General features: G+C 39.5%; 1 protein-coding gene across 7 annotated transcripts in view; it reads right to left on the bottom strand.

Annotated features, from left to right (window-relative positions):
* Window positions 1-20247, bottom strand: part of NAV2 (neuron navigator 2) — a 381846-nt gene that overhangs the window by 261428 nt on the left and 100171 nt on the right. Inside the window, exon 1 of one of the 7 annotated variants that reach the window (XM_085579855.1) lies at window positions 14401-17321. The exons of the other annotated variants lie outside the window; for them this stretch is intronic. The gene's annotated coding sequence lies outside the window, so the exon portion shown is untranslated. Of the gene's footprint in view, window positions 1-14400; window positions 17322-20247 lie in introns of those variants that run through there. 7 annotated transcript variants of the gene reach the window in all.

The following is a 20247-nucleotide window of genomic DNA, read 5'->3' as shown; positions in this document are numbered from 1 at the left end:
GGCAACAACACCAGCTTATGCCAGTTAAGAGCAACTATTATTTAAGGCCATAATAATTGCAAGATAAAGTATCTTTTGAGATGCGTTTGTTTGGTTTCCTACTTTTGTTTTAGCCAAAAAGAACAGAAAAGTCAAATATTAGTAAAATAAATAACCTATTGGAATCCTTTGAGTTACTTTAAAATCAAATGTTGTTCTTTCAGCCATCATCATCACCACTGTCCCATGCAGCTTCCTTGGTAGGATACCTTCAGGAAGAACAGACAATTTTCCCAGCTGCTTTTTAAGCTGCAGAAGTGATTCCAATACCAAAAGAGACCCTTCATATCACAGGAAGCACAAAAGCCACGTCTCAGGGCTGTTAACTGCAACTGGAGGAAAGGATTCTTCTGGCATCAGAGCATGGGAACCAATGCCAGCCTTATCCTGGATGGGACTACAAAACATATTAGCAAGGTTCTTCATGTTCTCTGTGTCTCATGCACATTTATTCTGGGTGTTGCAATACTACATCACTGCAACCACTGATAGCTACCTACCTCCAGCCAAAGCAGTTCCCTTTGGAAGTAAAGAAATTAATGTTTTCACAGGCAAAAAATTTTTACAATTCTCCTCAGAACACAATTCATTACAGAGTCACTTTTAAAGGCGTGTATCAGTCTGAGAAAGGGTTTACTCAGCTTTCTGACACTAATATTTCCTATGCAAGAGCCATTCCCCTGCAGCCACAGCAGCCCCAGGAGTTAAGGCTGTCATGATGTATGCAGCTGCCCACAAAAATGGGCACAAGGGTTGAGCTGCCACAGCAGTGAACAAACCTTGTGCTGGGCAGCAAAGACAGGTATTTTGCTTCCTCACATTGATGGAGGCTTTTCGTAAAAAGTAACAGTGAGGTGAAGCCATCATCTAGTCTCAATCACAATCAAGAGTGGTATTAGTGACTTCAAAAAAAAAAAAACCAAATTCCAGTGGACATTAACAAGAATGGTATCCACCAAACTTTTCCCACTTCTAGTTGCTTTTCTTGCCAACGTTTTCCAAGGATTCTAGTTCTCAGAGGTGACAAGTTACTTGTGCGGAGTAACAAATGTTTCTCACTAATAAGGAGGGAAATGCTCATCTCTTGCAGCGACACATACCAGTGAGCCACAGTTACAAAAAACAAAGCATTTAAGTTTGGTAGACCTTGGATCTTTTCTGCGACCTATCAAACTCAACCATCAGCAAACTCTTGAGAAGAACGTGGGTCTGACATAAGTGTGCCAGTCCAAGGCCAAGAATTCAGTGGGTTTTTAGCCCAAGTAAAACACTTATATGCAAACCAGGCATTTCACATGAAATACACACCCCTGTCCCTGGCAGAAAGACAGTGGGGAGCCAAATAACCTGAAAAATATAGAAGAAAAAAAAAAAAAAAAGATAAAAAATTCAGGAAGAAATTACTGAATCCTTCAAGAAATTGTCTGCCTCCACAAATGCTACTACCAACAGAGCAATCACATTTTCCATGTTTTTGTGATCCCAGTGCCTCACCCGAATATTCTGTGACTAATGGGCATCTGGAAAATCATGTCCTGTGTATCCACAACACAGACACAGCACAGCATGTGGAGAGGTCCGATAACTGCAGCAGCCCCAATGTTTACCTTTTAGCTTGCTTTTAAAAACCATTTCAGTCTTCCATTAGATAATTACAGGTTTCATATTCTCACTTTCAAGGTTTATTTTCAAAACACTTCTGTCACTAAAGCAATTTCTAAGTTATCTACTTGCCAAAAGCAATTTAGGGACTTTCACATGACAGCAGTGAAGGACAGGAAGTATTCCCTTCTTGCATACGAAATAGTGGTATTTAACTACTTTTTCCTCTCAATATTGTAAAAATAAGCATGTAAATCAACCTATTTTAGATCTAGTGAGAAAGTGCCTTACTATTGTAATGACGTTCACCTAAAGTACACTCAAGGTAAATGAGAGATTCTGCACATTCACTACAAGGGTTGATGGAAACATGTATGATGCTGACAAAAGTAGATAACAAGGTGCAGAGCTATTAGAAGCAATGTTTAGATTTAAAGTTTTTCATCAGACACACAGGATAAATGCTGCAATTTTATTCTTTTTGTCAAGATGTTTACAGAGCAACACCGAAATATTTGGTTATTTTTCCCCCGCCTCATCCTTTATCATAAAATACCAGAAATTTTAAGTCAATATACTCTTTTTTCCTAGAAACCTTCTTAACAGAAACCTTCTCCAAAAAGCATTGAGAGAATTGATTATGTTCAAATTGAGGTGCCTCCATACTCATCCAGCTTTTCAGTAAATTGTTCTTCAGATGTTAATATTAAATAGGAGAAAATGCCTCAATTAAAACAGATTTCAAAATAAAGACCCTATCAACTCTCAGATAACTTTTTTTTTTTTTAATAGAAGATTAATGTTACCTTAGGATTCAGGTATTAACAAACAGAAAACTTGTTAAAACCCATTTTCAGATAAGGACATGGCTGAACGTTTCTTGTTAAAAGGAAAAGAATGTTTCAGATCAACAACTGGTTTTAAAAATAACCCCTAGGATATTTCTGTATGTTTAGACATGTTTAGGTTGATCAGTTCTGTCTAATCCATGACAAATCCAATGCAGACCCATTTGAGGTTCGTGTGTTCACCATATGTGCACATGTGGGTTCAGATTCATCAGGCTGACATCTGCTACATCAGGGAACCACAAAAATGACCAGCTCATGGCTTTGATGGGGCACTCAGAGCCAGGGGGCTTGTATGAATGTCTGAGAGCCCACCCCCAAAAAGACCATGCTAGACAAGTTCAACAAAAAATCTCCAGTCTGGATGGAGAAGGACAGCTCTACCTTGGAACTAATATACTTGAAAAATTGCACCTTTTTGGCCTCTTTTGCATTTCTAATCTAGAAAGCAATTCTGCTACCAAGTTCAATCCAGGTACTGGCTGTCTCTTGGGTGGAATGAAGACCAAGCTCTTAGGAAGAGTGTCTGATAGACAACTAAGAAGTCATCCCCTGCTCCACCTCCAAGTCTGAAGGAAAAGTTATTCCTGGGGAGACAGTGCAGCATGAGCCAAGAGGCAGAGGCAGCAGGGAGGGATGGAAGCTGCTCCCAACACAGGCATGACCAGGAAAGGAGCAGAAAGCCTGAGCAGGGGCTCCTTGAGCCCTGGCTGGTCACCCTCCAGGCAGGCTCTCTGTGCACAAGTCACAGGGCAGCTGAGCATCCCCTGAAAAGCAGGGAAGGTGGGAAAGCTGCTGGAACTTCCATCAGCTGGGATGCCCTGGCAGCTCCCTCTGACACCCAATGGCAAGGGTGCAAACCCTACCTAAACCTGAGCACCAGAGGGGTGGGGACAGACCTCGGAGGAGGACAGAAACCTTTGCTCAGTACAGTGGTGAGGACCAAGGACCACAGATGCAGGTGAACACTGCTGTCCCCCTGCAAAACCCAAGGTACCAACTGCACCTGCAGCGGGGACCTGGTCTGACACAAACTCCAGCTGAGAGGAAACAGTGAATCACATTTTCTGTTTTTTTGGCTGATATTTGTTTCTTTTTGTTCAATGATTTATTTAAAGCTGTTCTTCAGTCTAAACTTTTCCACGTACTACACTAAAAACAAAAACCCGATCGTTGTTCTTTTTATAATGGGCATCAAGCTTCTTTTTGCTGTCTTAGTTTCAAAAAGCCATGAAGTTATTAGTTTTTGAGGTGATGCAAAACTAAACATGCTGCTCTGAAACAGCCTGTAATTAAGCAGGCTGTAATAATTTTTCACTATCTGGCTCCTTTTCAAAGCGCACGTCATTCTTTTGTTCTTCCTGCAGTATATTCTCATGGCAGCAGCAACCATGCTGATCCTAGGCATTAATTACTGTTTAGGAGAATGGACAGGAGGAGGGCAAACATAATGGAGAGAGCAAAGAAAACAACACTACACTTTTCCACAAAACACCTCATGGTGATATTTGAAAAAGCAGCTCACAAACACCTACCTACACAGCGCTTGTTGGAGGATTTATCTGCTCCTTTTAAGGATCTAACAATGACCTTTAGTTGCTCAGTCTAAAGAAGATATTGGCATCAAAATCTATTTTTAGTTACCAAAAAAAAAACCCCAAAAAACAAACAAAAAAAAATTAAAAAAAAACAAAAACACAACAAATCACAGCTAAACCAATATACATATACATATGTATATATATGTATACATATATATATATATATACACACATATTTACAGAAACCATTTGCCTGGATTATTTTGAAAATGCCCCAGAGAAGTCTGCTCTTAATCTAAATTAAGATCTGTTTCTACATGAGAGAATAACTAAAATTAGCCTGGGTATTAACGAGTTTCCAATGTAGCTTCTCCAGGTGCAAGTGACAAATTTTAGACACGTAATGACAAGGTATTTAATGCACACAACAAATGGAGCCACAGACTCCTACATCTTGTAACCATGAGCTACATGCTAGAGATTTTCACATGAAGAAGCTGGAATCTGTGGAGTTGTCTTTTTTAAGCATATTAATAGCTCAGTAATTATTAGTGCAGAACAGTAATTACTTCATCACTCACTAAGTCTGTTTTGAAAGATTCCCACAGTAGCCAATGTTTCCTACTCTATTCCACCCCCAGAATTGCTATTTAACTTGTATTGAGCAATATTCTCTTTGAGGTGAAGGTTGGAATTGGGCCTGGGAAAAAAATTATTATTTGAAGACCATAAAAATTTGATGTGTTTGGCACTCAAAAGAGTACAGAATGATCCGAGGCCCCACAGGGTGGGATTTATGCTATCATTCTTTGTGTTCCATATTCAGCTGATGCTCAGAGCCACATCTGCCTGAGCCAGCTGAAGTTCAAAGCTGAGAGCCTTGGCTCACAACCTCAGGTACAATAATGTGCTAATACAGCTATATATGCCTTCTAAATTGGATCTGCCTCATGCTTAACCAGCTCAGAGCAGGTGCAAAACAAGCCAAAGGTTATCTCTGAAAAATCAATACAGAACTAAGTTATTTATAGAGATGGTTATAAAGAACCTTTTTCAGTGGAGGAGAACTGACATTTTAGTGACCCTATTAATTTACCACGTTTGAGCACAGCCTTTAGGTTTCCAAACTATACAAAAGCATAAATGCAGTTATTAGATATATGTCTCCATGCTATGGTTATGTAACTTGACTGTAATGAGAGAAACTATTGGCACAAGAAGAAACTGAGGAATCCAGAGTATCCAGGAGAAAAATCTGAAGGAAATATCATCCAAAATTCTTTCACATCTCCAACTGCTTTTCAAGGGACACTATAGCCCAGAATCTGGATTGAAAAAGAAACACAGATGTTGCATAATGTCTGTGTAGGAATACTTCAGAACTTGTTCCTGCATGTAGTATCCAAAATAGCACCCCAAGTCCCAGATACGTATAAAAGGACAGATGTGTGTGATCACAGGAGGATTTTAAACTGAGTAAAATAGAAGCTTTGTACTCTCTTGTACAGCCTGGCTTGTTCCTGTCCTGGGGTTTAGCAGACGGATGTGTGAGCTCTTGGTAGCTCTTGAACTCTGACACCTCTTGGTCTTGCCAGGCTCCTTCATTTCAACTTCAGGAAATTTAATCAAGTTTATGGATAACACCAGAGTAAAACACCTCGCAAGGAAGATGACAAGGGCTGTGAATTTACATCACACGACAGCAGAAGGACATTCTGCATTTCCCTATGGTTTTTATATCTATATATCTCAGTACTTTTCATCTGAAATAGAGTCTAACACAACATCACCACAGCATAAAGCAGCACTTGATTTACAAGCTGTATTCCTGTGATGTGACATACATCAAGGAAAAAAAAGACCTATTTTCTAGGATCAACAGAACAGTTAATAAGAGCATAAATTACAGAAACATTCATCTAAGCAAGCTAATCTATCATGCTAATCTTGAAGCAATAAGTGTAAAATACAACACTTAACAGGCCAAGAATGTCAAACATGCACACTGATAATCATTTGAACCAGTCTTGCTGTGCCAGATCCAACTCTGCCAGTTTTCCATCAACCATAAAACACAGATAGAAACTTAAATAATTATGGCATGCAGAAAATATCATATTATTTGTGTGTTGATAGATTATATATTAGCATAGGAATAGATTTGAAGGATAAAAATTTCTGATGGAAAGAATTCAAATCCCAAACAATTTGTATCTGCTCCAGACTTCTAAATCACTTGCAGCTGGTAAACACTATTACCAGCAGTACAAAGATACCATAAGGCTTTGTTCTGAGGCACTAAAACCTCCTGTTGTGAGAGAACACATAACCAAGCTGATCCAAGAAAACAGACTTCGGAAAACCAAGAAAAAGTCAGCATTTTCCTTAACAAGGTACAAAATCCTAGAAAAGATATGATGTAGCCCAATACTGTGAAAGTAACTGATTTTTTGTAAATGGCATTTGACTTCCAGTCTTCCTCTACAAAGGATACAACTTATCAACTCACTTCTATTTCTCTTCCCCCTTGACTGGGATGGAAAATTCTCTTCTTGCTTGAGGAAACTCTAGGCCAGGGTAGTACTTCTCAGTCAGCCACAGCTCCCAGCAGTTTGCTGGCCATTTATTGTGTGATTCATACCCAGACTCTTATCAAATATGGGGATGAATCAGCAGTTTGAGGAAAGACGGAAGGAACATCATTTTAATGATTATTTACTGAAAATTAGACTTTCTCATAGATAAAATGGCAAAATGACAAAAGTAAAACAACCTCCAATAAAATGCTATTACTGGAATATCTCTGAAGTCATTGCTGATGAGAAAAAGGTTGCTATTCCCCTAAAAGTGGAGTCACTCTCTTAGTCACCAGCCTTGGGCCAGACCCAAGGGGCCAGACAACTGCAGACGGGTTAAAGACCAATCCAAACCCATTTGTGTGTTAAGATTTGATCCTGCAAGTGAAAATTTCATCTGCATTTCTTGCAGTGCAAATTATCAACACTGGAACAGCTTATCATAAACCTGGTAATTACTCCTCTTTGCCATGAGGCCAAAAGAAGCCTCCAAGGGCTCAGTGTGATGAATTTTTTTTTTTTTTTTTTTTCATGCAGGAGGGAACAATGAGAGAAGAGCAGAGCTGCTATACTGGGGGAGGTACAAGCAAGAAAGCTCCGTGTTTCAGTGATTTGACTGGGTTTTTCCTTTTTTTGAGGAAGAAAATATAGAGGGGAATGAAAGTTCGTAAAATGCAATAATTTATTTTTAACTATATTTCTATCTAAAACAATACTGGACACTTGTGAAACAGCACTGGAATATCCAACTCATCTGTGGGTCCTGTGCCTCTACATCCCTTTTTTGTCATCCTGGGTTTTTCACACACATGGCATATGAGAATGCTGCCTCTTAACATTTTAGCCATATATTAAAACAGACATTTTTAAAACAGACAAACACACACACCCCTCCCCAGATAAGCAACAACCACATGATCTTAATTCTTGTTCCTGTGATTGCTTCCTCGGTAGCATAGGTTCAACTCCAGGAGACATCCAGAAGCTACACACACTTAAAGCATCACGGCTCCTCTCAGTGAAGCAGTGAACAGGCTGAAAATGTCCTTAACAATTTAGAATCACAGATTGGTTTGGACTGAAAGGCACCCCCAAAGATCATCCCCTTCCAACCCCCCTGCCATGGGCAGGGACACCTTCCACTATCCCAGGTTGCCCAGAGCCCCATCCAAACTGGCCTGGAACACTTCCAGGGATGGGGCATCCACAGCTTTTCTGGGCAACTTGTGCCAGGACCTCAGCACCTTCACAGGGAGGAATTTCTTCCAAATCTCTAATCTAACCCTGCCCCCTATCAGCTTGAAGCCACCCCCCCTTGTCCTGTCACTCCATGCTCCTCTCCAGCTCTCTTGCAGCTCCCTTAGGTACTGGAAGGATGCTTGATACCATTCCTCTAGGTGAGTTTTATGGGTACATTTCAGACAAAAACAGGTTGAACATCTCTTAGTTGCTCACCAAAGCACGTGATGCAAAGAGAAAAGCACAATTTCCAGGGATTACTTCAAAGTACTCTGTGAGCTGAAGTTCCTCACAGAACTCATGAGTACAAACCACAGGGACAGACATAAATCTTCGCCTTCAATAGAGCCGCCCTTCCATTCCAGAAAAATTGAGCCAAAAGAATGTGTGTGCATTAGAAGTGGCTGCTGAATCACAGCATCGGGAGAGTAATTGCTCCATCAGGAAAAGTCAAAATGGAGACTTAATACAATGAGATCTGCTATCAATCAATCGTTTGGAAATTATCAAATTGTTGGTGCAGAGGAAATGAAAAGGCTTTGTGGTCTTCCAATTGAAACATTTTACTACTTTGGGTACATGCAAGTAGAACACAAAAAGGAATGAAAATTAAAATGGAAGCTTAATTTTATAAGTACAGCCATTAAAACAGCAAATTGAACTACATTCCCCTAAGGTGTATTTCATCATAATTTGATTTTTAAGAGGAAGAAACTAAATATTGCTCAAGGATAGAAACACTCCTATCACAACTGAATGTTTACTCTGAATGCACCATGCACATCAAACACTTTCTTGACAGACTATGTTCTTCAACCCTTTCACCAGTAAACAAAAAATAATTAAATATTATAATAAAATTATTTTCAGAGAGTAAAATTAACTTCACCTCAAAGTACCCAGAAGACCTCACATTTTGTACATTGTGTATGAAGAAAGCCAAAGGAAACTGAATCAGCTTTGCACATTCTTTGAAGATGACTTAAACTGAAAGATAATACCACAAGTGTTATTTTGTAACTTTAAGTATTACAGATACTCTTGATTAAAAAAAAAAAAAAGGTTTTATTTGGGCTTTTTTCCCCCATTAAATATACCAAAGAATACATGTACCTGCCTAGTTAAACAGGAGTATTTCATATAACAAGGACTGCTGGGGGATGGACGTGGTTTTAGTGGTGGACCTATCACTGCTGGGTTCATGGGTGAACTTCCCAACCTGAGTGACTCTATGACCCATGAATTTACTTGTCTATAAGGAATGTTTTCATATTTACATTTAAATTCATAAAGAAATAGTGATAGTCACAGCTATGCTAATTGAAGCTTAATTCCCCTTTCTGTCATTTCTGACTTTTAAAGTAGAGAGAGCAGAAAATTCTTTATAAAACCCCATAAGGGTTATCACAAAACACATTTTGTTAGGTCTTGAAAAGCTCAGAAATTCATGCATTTTCATGTCTGAATAATAAACAAGTAGAAAATGTAGTAATGAATCAAGACATATAAGTGAATTATCTCAAAGGTCACTGTATTTATGGTGCTTATTATACATTAATAAAATATGCTTAATGAACATCCTTCCAATTATGACTGCATCATGTCCCACAGCAAAAGCAGCAATCACAAATGTGTCAATAGGATTAAGCCTCCCCATAATTTCCCAAATTAAGCTTGAGTGTGAATATTGTATCAAGAGCCAGATCAGGGCATTTAATACTGCACAAGTACACATTACAAAACAACATTACAAAATACTAAATGAGTTGATAGGTCTGAGTTAAGGTCCATAGATATTATTAACTTATCCATCCTGAAATCATTAGTAAAATGTGGCATTAATAAATGTCTCAGTGCCTTTGCAAACAATAAATGAATCATGATGCTTGCTATCAATTGTAACAATGAAGAATACTCTGAATGTGTAACTTTCTTTTAACTTAGTATCTGCAAAATTGATTTAGAAATCTATGTGGCCTGTAAGGCAAGACAAAGCAATAAAACAGGGAAAAAAGATGTTTTTATCCCTTCCTCCCTCACTCCACCTGGAAGCATGGCAAAGCCAATTCTAAGAATTTGCTAATTCAGATTGTGCAGGGCTTCCTCACAGTCTTTAACAGGTATTTATCACATGGGATATTTCTATTCAAGTCATCCATGCACAGATTAAGGAAGGTTCATGCTAAAACTATGCAAGTGAAAAAAGCCAAGTGTTTGCTTAATGGGAAAGGACCTAAAATCCAGAGGAAGTTTCAGCTTAACACAAATACAAAGGAACTCCACAGGAAATCTTTCCCTTACTTGAGACTGGAGTTAAATAATTTAACCAAGAAAAGACTCTTATTCCTCAGGTCACTTGACCTAATTATTAAAATTTCACAGTGAAGAGAAATAAATTAATAAATTTATCCTCATTTAAATAGAAAATAGCTATTTCTTTAAAGAAAACCCACTATACTTGCTATAACTTTTTAAAATTAGAGGTTATATAGTAAAAATACTTGGTCTAAGTGTTTTCTTCCCCAAGACAAAGTATTATACACTGAAACTGCAGAAAAAAGTTCTTAATACACATGAAATTTGTTGAACATCACATTTTCTTAAATAAAAAAAGTTAGCTTCAAATAATTTAAAAAATAGCCATACTCTTTATCACTAGGTCTGCTACCTCTTTGAAAGAATGCTTAATAAAACAAAACACTTGGTTATAAATAAAACAAAACTGACTTGTTTGAATGCTGCACTAACAATTGCAAAAAATAAAACATTCATTGCCTGAACACCAATTAATTCTTCTTTTGTTCCCCAACGATGCTGAGCAACCAGCTATAAATTAGGTTACGAAAACTGCACACAAGCTTTGTCAGGGATGTCCATTTACGAATCAAAACTAAAGGAAACAGGCTGAACTCTGAGGGAGCTAAAAGGCAATTTAATTGCATATACAAATCCTCTAATCCCAAGGACATGTCATTAGTGACTTCCAAGCCTGCACCTCACTGCTGTCAAAGAAACGCAGGAATGCCTGCTAATTCAAACCATATCTAAGGGGGTCTCTCAGCTGAAAGAAAATAGAAGATAATTGCATGTCTGGTAAAATAACCCACTGTATGCAAGACATCACAGCATTTGCACAGTGCTGATCCTTTGCCACAGCTCTCTGCCATGACCCAGGGCTGTGATGTCCAGAGGCCACCAGGATGGTGATGGACACCAGGGGAAGTCACAGGAGCACTGGGTCTGTTCAGCTTGTTATAAATGAGAATTTATTCAGCCAGATTAAAAATAAGGAAAAAAAAATAATTTTATTAGCTGTCAATATTCTATCTAGCCAGCCACGGAAAAAGACGGTGCCGAGCCCGGGGTTGGCCCTGGGTGTGCAACAAAGAGGTCAGCCTCAGGAGAGGTTTTCCCCTGTGCCCACAAAACTCCATCCTGGCACAAGAGGTTTTTATAGGGAAAATTCCACCTGAGGCCAAGATTTCAGCAGTCTTTTCTTCATTCAGAGTCTATAGGTTAATAATATTTTCTTTTTTTGGTGATGAGGAGGAATAATTCAGTGTCTAGAGTAGGTGAATCCCTGATGAGATTTTATGGGAAGGCTGCATTCACATGGATCTGTCTGAGGATTTCCATGAGATCCATCTTGGGCTGTTTATGTGATGATCAACACCTGGAGTCCCATGGCCAGCACCTGGAGTCCAGCCACGGCCCAACTCCTGGCCAAGCCACTTCCTTTTACTTGTAAATCAGTTTCCAATATACACCCAGTCTCCCCTGCAAAGAGGGGGGAACTAATACAACGGGCATAATCTAACAAGTATCCAATATTACATATTTCATACAAGGGATGGCGCGAATTATATTTACTACACATAACAAGCTGGAGAAGAGGAGCCTGAGGAACCCCAGCACAGTCTGCAGCTCCCCTGAGGTGGAGAGGAGGGACAGGCACTGAGCTCTGCTCTGTCACAGCTGGCAGGACCTGGGGAATGGCCTGGAGCTGTGTCAGGTTTAGGTTGGATATCAGGAAAACGTTCTTCACCCAGAGGGTGGCTCAGCTCTGGAGCAGCTCCCCACAGGAGTGGGCAGAGCACCAAGCCTGGCACAGCTCAAGAAGTGTTTGGACAATACTCTCAAGCACATGGTGTGACTCTTGGGAATATCCTGTGCAGGGCCAGGAGCTGGACTCAGGGGTCCCTGTGGGTCCTTTCCAGCTTGTTCTGTGGTTCTGAGATGCACCCATCATCCTGCTGAGCTCTCAGCAAGCCCATCCCATCTCCTGGCCTCCATGTGTCATGCCTGGCACAGTGGACACATGATGCATCTATGGTTGACTCACCCTTTTTTACTTTTTAAGAGTAGAATAACACATATATCCATTATTAGGCTCAACATCAGCCCTTTACCCCATCAACAAGGAAGCAGACTAGGGCAGACAGCCACAGACAACGGGCAAACACCTTGTGATGCAGCTGCTGCAGAGGTGGTGGCTGTGTCAATGTCCCTGTCATTTACTCACAACCCACATCCCAGAGCAGCACAAAAAAAGCACCACTGTCCCTGCCACTCATCCGAAGCTCTCCAGCTAAGCTGACACAGCCTCCGAAGTTGAAAGACAGAGCAAGTTAAAAATCTGACAGTTAAGGTTCCTTCAGCCTCACAGACACTGCTGTACCACAGCCTTTCAACCAGGCAGATCCAAGTAACGATCAGGTAGCATTACCAGCTAATTACACATCTCCTTACCAGACCTGACCTGCTACATGAAAAGCAGAAAGTGCTGTTTGAACTACTGGAGTGCTGCAGAAAACCTCCAGGTGGGATGTGCTGAAAATGTGGATATGGTATCAATACAATGATCGATAAATGAAACAAGATTGGAACATTTTTTAAATGAGTTATTCTTTTCTCTTCTTCCCATCCATATATATTCTAAGTAGTGCCCTGGTCCCAACTTCCATTATCTGGCAAAACACTCAACTGGAAAACAAGTGTGCATTTTATGACCTCCTAACCTGGCTCAACAAGACCAATCCAACATGAGACCTGCCTGGGATATTACCAAGCAGCAAATACCTCACAGCACTTCTCCTGTTCCATGTGCTGCCTCCACATGCAGAGTCCTGCCCTCCTCGCACACTCCCAGTGCTCCCATTAATGGTAAAAGCATTTGTTATTTGGTGTTGATTGATTAACTCTAATGGAAATACTTATACATATTGTGAGAAGAATACATACCAAAGCTTTCAAAAGAGGAAGGTCCTCTCAGGACACTGTGATGGGAAACAGACTAAGAGACCTACTTTGAAAACAAATACACTGATGGCAACCAGGGACTTCTAACAAGTTGTTTGCCCAGACATCTTTCTTGTTAAAAAGTACCTCGGATTAAACACTGCTAAACATAGTGCCAATTCAAATCAATTAAAAGTGCTGAAAACAGAATTTGTAATTTTGTATCACAGTACCTTTGTATTAGTCTTCTATTGCTCACTTTGGTCTGGTAAGAAACCTTAGGAATCTCTACCCCGTAGCTTTAATGCTTCCTTTACATGGTTTTCGCTTGGAATTCCCCAGGTGGGTTGAAATCATTCACAAAAACCTGGCCCAAGTTACTATTTTATACCTACTTACTTCAAAATTAACATATTATCCAGAAGCAGGATTGTCACTAATTTAATTTTTCACAACTTGCTGCTAATAAACAAAGGCAAAGAACCCTGTCAGCATTCATGTTATAGCTTAATAACAAAATCACTCTCTGGTAGAAAGGCAGCAAATTGGATGCACAGACAACTTTTGCTTACAAATCAGAAATTTGGTCTTGAACAACAAAACTTTGGATCTTAGCAATGTTAAATAGTAAATGTATCGTTTTAGGTAATGGCAGACATTTCTCTGCTAAACACTGATATTCTTTTCTGTAGTACTTCCTGCAGTGCTAAAAAAAGTCAAGAACACCTGATGTACCCTTTACAAAAGGTTTTTCTATTTATCCATGACAAATTTTTAATAGCAAGGACAAGTTGTGAAAGCACATCCACAGAGCTGCTCTGTTACCCCACTGCTGTGATACACACTGATTTCCTAATAACTGATAAAACTCAGTGCCAGAAAGACAAACTGGAGCATTCAGTCACTGCACAGACCTTCTATTGACACAAACATGTTACCTAATGATCACTGGAAAATTCCAATTATCAAAGCTGCACGCTCTCTTCAGCAAATACATTATCCACTCAAACCTAATTTTGGGTAAACCATCCCTGGTGATGACTTTGAATTGAATACAGTAACACAGCATAAATTGAAAAACATGTTTTTTCACAGGCAAATCCAGAAAGCAAAAAAATGTGGCAGTGGTGGTTTTGGACACCCCAGCAGCACCAAGGCTCAAACTCTGCTGGCCCCATCCCAAGCTGTTACTGGAATGAATCCTTGCACAAGCCTGCCGAGTGTCGCAATCCCTGGATCTCAGGGCAAGCCAAAGTGGCTCCTCTCCTGTTGACAGGATTTCATTTGACTCCAGTGTCTGCTGGCTGTGGCACTCACCTGGAGGCAAGGCAGGAAGTTCTCACACCAGGCAGAAACCCAGATTTTTGTTTGTTTTCCAAGGCTGTGGAAAAGAAGAGGCTAATGAAACCCTGTGCTGAATACTGTATCCAAATGCTCTTGGACCACTCAAGCAGGTGTGGGTTCACACCTCACCTTTTGAGGATGGGAGTCCAAAACAGGTACTTTGGCACTGAGAATAAACATCTAAACCACTAGAGTAGTGACTGGAAATCTCCAACCTCTCATTTTTCAGGAAAAATGGTGATTGCACCATAATTTGTCCAGATTTCCAAACTGGAATTAAAGCAATTTATTTATTAAAGTGGAAGATAAATCTTGTTTTCTCTTTCTTTCACCCCTTGCCCTTCCCCACTCAACAGAGAAGATTTTAAAAAGCCTCCTTTAATTGATAACCCATGGCACAAATTATGTCACCGTTCTTCCAAAGAAGTATCATTTGTTTTTCATCCTCTAGATAAGAGACATATGCTAGTGCAAAACGGTGAGAAGCTGGTAAGTCAGCCTCCGTAAGTTACAAGTACTGTCACAGACCTTTAGAGTGAGATTAATGCCGAAATAAAAAGAAATATTCAGATTCCCCATGGTTTCGTGCATTAATTTGATCCTTACCACCCTTTAGCTTGGTTAAAGTTCCATGATATGACAAGGCAAGTGACCACTGTGAGTCGCAGGATTCATGTGGAAAATAGATTTGTAAGTGTAATAGCTTCCCTTAGTAACACTTCCAGGTCAAATTTTAGATACAGAGAATATTTTGTGGTATGAAACACACACTAGTCTAGATGACAAAGCACCTGGGTATCAGTAAAAAGATAAAAACACAAGCAAAGCTTTTAATTGCTTGACAACTGAAATCCCACTGATATCCCAAGGTTAGTCAAACTGAACAAGGGGCAGATCTTCCGCTGCAGCTTCAACAACAGCACTACAAAACCAGCCTTGATTTCTCCCTCAGCTGGATGTAGGTGCAATTTGGTGTTCAACGCAATGAGAGGATCCAAAATTCTTGGTACAGAAAGAAGCTCATTCAGGGGCTGGTTCAACTTTGTCTCAAACTGCTCTGTCCTGTTTAGAAGAGAGAACTTTCTCCTGACACATTAATTACAGCAAATGCCAATTACAGCAGTGTTAATTTTACAAGTATTAATCCTTCACTGCCATAATCCTAATGCAACCAAAAATATCCAAGGACAATGTCAATGCCTGGTTTTCTTACACATTAATGCAGGTAACAAAAAAAGCCGAAGGCACCAAATGCTACTGAGCCCAAAGACAAAAAATGATACCTCAACACTTCCAGTGAAGAGTTACTTTCAGGTAACCATCTTTATTTCATTAAATCAAATCAGATACTGTACACTATTGTATCTAGAAGAATAGAAGATAAAATTAGTAAGTGAAACCTGCTGTTATAGATTCAATTTTTAAAAAGGCACAAAATGCATATGAGAATGCTGTGATCTAAGATAAAGGTGAGTAGTAAGAGCATGGCATAACTCAAAGATGTGACTCTACCAGAAGAAATGAAAGCCAGCAACAGAATTCTTTGTACTGTGGGAATAGCTCAGGCTGAACACAGAGAACAGAGGAACTACAGTAACATCACACCAACTCCTTTGGTTAATGATGTTTTATTTCCAAAGTTAACATCAAGTTACAAATTAAGGTAGTAATGTAAAGGAAGTTGCAATTGAAGTTGGGTTTTAGAGTGATTTTTCTCACAGCATCATTACTACAGCACCAATGGAAGAACATTTTGCTGAATAATAAGATTCTCAGTAAGGTTAACATATGTTAGACATCTAATTTGTAATTTTTCTCAAGAGCAAATTAATCTGCAGCCAAATTATTTCAAATTACCTTCACATACAACCACAGTCAAATTAATTTCTGTCAGATTCCCCACTCCAACTCCATTCCCAGCTCCTGTGATCTTCCTTGGACTCATGCCTTCTAGTTTGGAAATCCATTTTTCACAGCCACCCTAAATACCAAATAGAGTGCATCTTACAGTTTCAAGGAAGTTACCAGGCAAGTTCTGAAAAGCATTGGCCTCAAAGCCAAGACTAGCTAAAAACACAACAAAGGTTGGTTTCTAACAAAACCAACAAAAAACCAACAAAATTGTTGGTTTCTAACTCAACAACTTTAGGACTTGTATTACATACACTTCTTTCTTCTCTTCAAGGCAATCCGAGTCAACAACAGAGCACTCAAAAAACTGGCTTCTGTCTTAAGGAAGCTTATCAGTTAGCATTTCCTTGGGTCAACTTCTGTGTGTTTAAGGAAGTCAGGATTATTTTTAATATGTTACATTTTTTCTTAATACTATGTTTAAAAAAAATGACCCAGTAACAGAGATAAAGAGTAAAACATCCTTACTCCAATTTAATGCTAAGAACTCCTACAGCTAATGCACACCAATGTTAAGCCCTAACAAAGTGAGGGTGTTTAAGAGATTAAAAAGTGCTTATATATTTTTCTTCCCTTTACAAAATAGTTTGACATATGATACACATTCTTTTAAATCAGTACCTGCTCTGCTACTACTTAATGTATTTGGTTTATATAAAATCTGGGGAAAAGGATGGCATTTTCAAGAAAAAGCTTTCAAGATTCAGACAATTGCTCATTCCAGCAATGTGCAGAGACAACTGTATAATTTCCTCCTCCACATCCCTATTAAATTTCTAGCTATTATAAATTTAGTAGACCTCAGTAAAAAAGAACAAACGCTCCCTGGGAATCTTGACAAAAATCCCCCCCAAAAAGGTATGAAGCAGAACAATTACCTTTCTAATTGATGGAGCAGCATGCAAAACCCTTCAAAATGATTGAAAATATTAAGCTATATATAATAGGCCATAACAAAGAGCACATAAAGAAGCACGTATTGGCTTTGTTGGTGCTGGTAACACCAAGGTCATGGACTTGATGCCAGTATGGATCATCCACTGAAGAGCTGGACTTGATGACCCTTGAGGGTCTTTTCCAACCTGGAATATGTGATTCCAAGATCACATGTTTGCTAGAACAACAGGAACCCTGGTCTCCATGCTCCTGTGCATACTGGAAATTTTTCAGTCCTGACTTGTATATAGTGATTTTTTTTTTAGACAGAATATCAGACTCTTTAAACACAGTAATGATAAGTCCCATGCCACAGCTTCCACTCTTGCCCTGCAACCTTCTTCGCCAGGTCTTTAGATAAGAGGTACTGTCACTCTGAAACAACTAGGGGGGAATAGATCTGAAAATCAACAATGAGCATACAGGTGACTGGAAAAAATAGTGCCTCTGCTTTTTGACTCCTTGACTATATTTTACATTCATCAAATTTAGTTTTTTTTCCTGGGGTTGTTTTTTTTCTCCTTTTATCTCACAACCCCTTTTTCCTTCTTGAAGCTGACCTGGGAGCTGCTTCAGTGGAAGCAGGCAAGAATGGAAAAGGTTCCTGCATCGCTGCCTCTCACCTCCCACGCAGCCTGCACCTCCCAGCAGCACCACCACAACTATTTACCCAAGGAAACAGCTGTGATAAGGGGACAAAAATAGCCCCTGAAATGACAGAAAGCATTTTGTTGACAGACATGCTGAATGGAGAGGAAATGAAGCTGTTGGGAGGATGGACTACACAACCAAAGCAAGGCCACCCAAGCCCCCATGGTACAGAGAGAAGCAGAGGCTTGCCTATTCTGAAATTAAATCCCTTATTTTGCCTTTTAAATAGTATCCATGCCCATATCAGGCAATCAAAACATGATTTTTGTCTCTTGTTTCTTTGAATATTGACTTTTGCAAGGTTCAGTACCTTCTAGGAGCATCAGAAAGTACCATTTATTGCTGCAGAACAGAAATACCAGAGTGCCATCATATTCCAAGGGAAAGTTGCACAAAATAGAGCAACTACTGATTGTGACAGAGGGCACGCTTAGATTGGGTATTAGAAAGGAATCCTTGGCTGTCAGGGTGCTGGGGCCCTGGCACAGGTTGCCCAGAAAAGCTGTGGCTGCCTCTGGATCCCTGGAAGTTCCCAAGGCCAGGCTGGACAGGGCTTGGAGCCACCTGGGATGCTGGAAGGTGTCCCTGCCCACGGCAGGGGAGTTGGACTGGATGATCTTTGGGGTGCCTTCCAATCCAAACCACTTCATGATAAGATATTGAGATATTGCTGCTCCTTAATTAACTTCTATTGTTTGGGAAAGTGTTTCTGTTTGAGGGAAAGCCTTAAGCAGACACCAGTTCCAGCCAAAGGCAGTGATACTTTGGCACTTATTCATTCCAAATAACTTCACTGTGGTTTTTTCATCCATACCTGAGCTGCAGGAGCTGGTCCAACTGCTCAAGTCAGTGTACACTTCACTGAATTATTGAAGGCTTGCATGATACCTGTGGTGGCTGGGTCCATCAGTGATATGAAGTGCAGAAAGGCAGTAACTGGGAAATGGAGAGCTGGATACTTGACATTTTAATAAAGAGAAGCCATGTTCAGACAGTGCATGTGGTAGGTAAAGGGATATGCTGCTACGATTTCTCCTTTAAAGTGAGAAGAAAATATTAGAACATAATCTATATTATTTACATCACAATCTTAAGTATGAGAGAAAGAGCATTCTGTTGTGCTGCTGTTGCCTTCTTTTAATCCCTAAAAGCAACTATACAACAGATTGTTGGTGAATAGATTTTTTTTGAGCACACGTGTGCAAGTATGAACAGCAAAAAATGTTTGCAATTTTTATTTGCAGTCATTTGAAGTAGTAAAAATTATTTTGGGAAACATTGTGTCTCTTCTACACAGAGACCATGCAAAAGTTCAGACGTTAGATGAATATTGTCTTCAGGAATTTATGAGTAGTAGCTGTATTTTAAACAGCTACTACACATGATATTATAATTTCAAAGTGATTTCCATGCAATTTTTGCAAGATGTGGCAGAATTTTAATTTCAATTTCTAAGGGATTATTTGTCCATCACAGCATGTAGATAATTTGTCTCTCCCATTTCAGAAAAAATGAGCTCTGAGGCATTCAAGTGTGGGAGCTGCACATCCTACCGAGGGTAGGTAGCTCTGCCATACAATCTCCCCTTAAAAGGCAGGAAATGAAAGGACATTTTGCATGTGGTTGAATATATATAAATATATATTTTTAATATGTATACACACACACACTGTTTACCACCATTAAAACACTTCATCTATTGTCTGGCATGATGCATTGTATGGAGAGACTGTCCAGATGAAAAAGAGTTGCTTTCCTAAGCAGAACTTTATATTGTATAAACATTTCCATATAAAGAACGTACATGGAATTTCCAATGTCTTATTCTAACTGAAGACTGCCCTTAGCTATTGCCTTAACAATGCCCCTAATAATTCAGCTGGGCTCAGCTAAAAACAACGAAATCCATGTTCTGACTGTACATCAGATGTGCTGGGAAATTCAAGTCCAACATGAAGAGAGGGAAAATCCAAGATTTTGGACTGTGGAGCACTATGTTACCTGTAAGCTGTCACAGCTCTGGTGCCTGCCAATATATTCCACAGGTTCATACACATATGAATATGAAACTCAGGCCAGGAGTACTGGATCTACAGTAAAGAACTAATAATTCTAGAAAAAGCCTTCAACACATGCAGTTAGTCTGTCCCAGAAGCAACGTGTTACCTTATCAGACAATTATGAATATTTGAGAAATATTACAAGTCCACCCTCACATCTATGCTTTACCCCTTTAAATAAAATCAAGCAAAAATTAAAAAGTCCATTTCAGCTGCTTTAATGTATTTCTTTAAGTGCAACAGAAACAAGGCTGCCACTTCA

The sequence above is a fragment of the Lonchura striata genome, chromosome 5, assembly GCF_050655825.1.
Source record: "Lonchura striata isolate lonStrDom1 chromosome 5, ASM5065582v1, whole genome shotgun sequence".
Taxonomy (NCBI): domain Eukaryota; kingdom Metazoa; phylum Chordata; class Aves; order Passeriformes; family Estrildidae; genus Lonchura; species Lonchura striata.
This window is presented reverse-complemented; position numbering and strand designations above follow the sequence as displayed.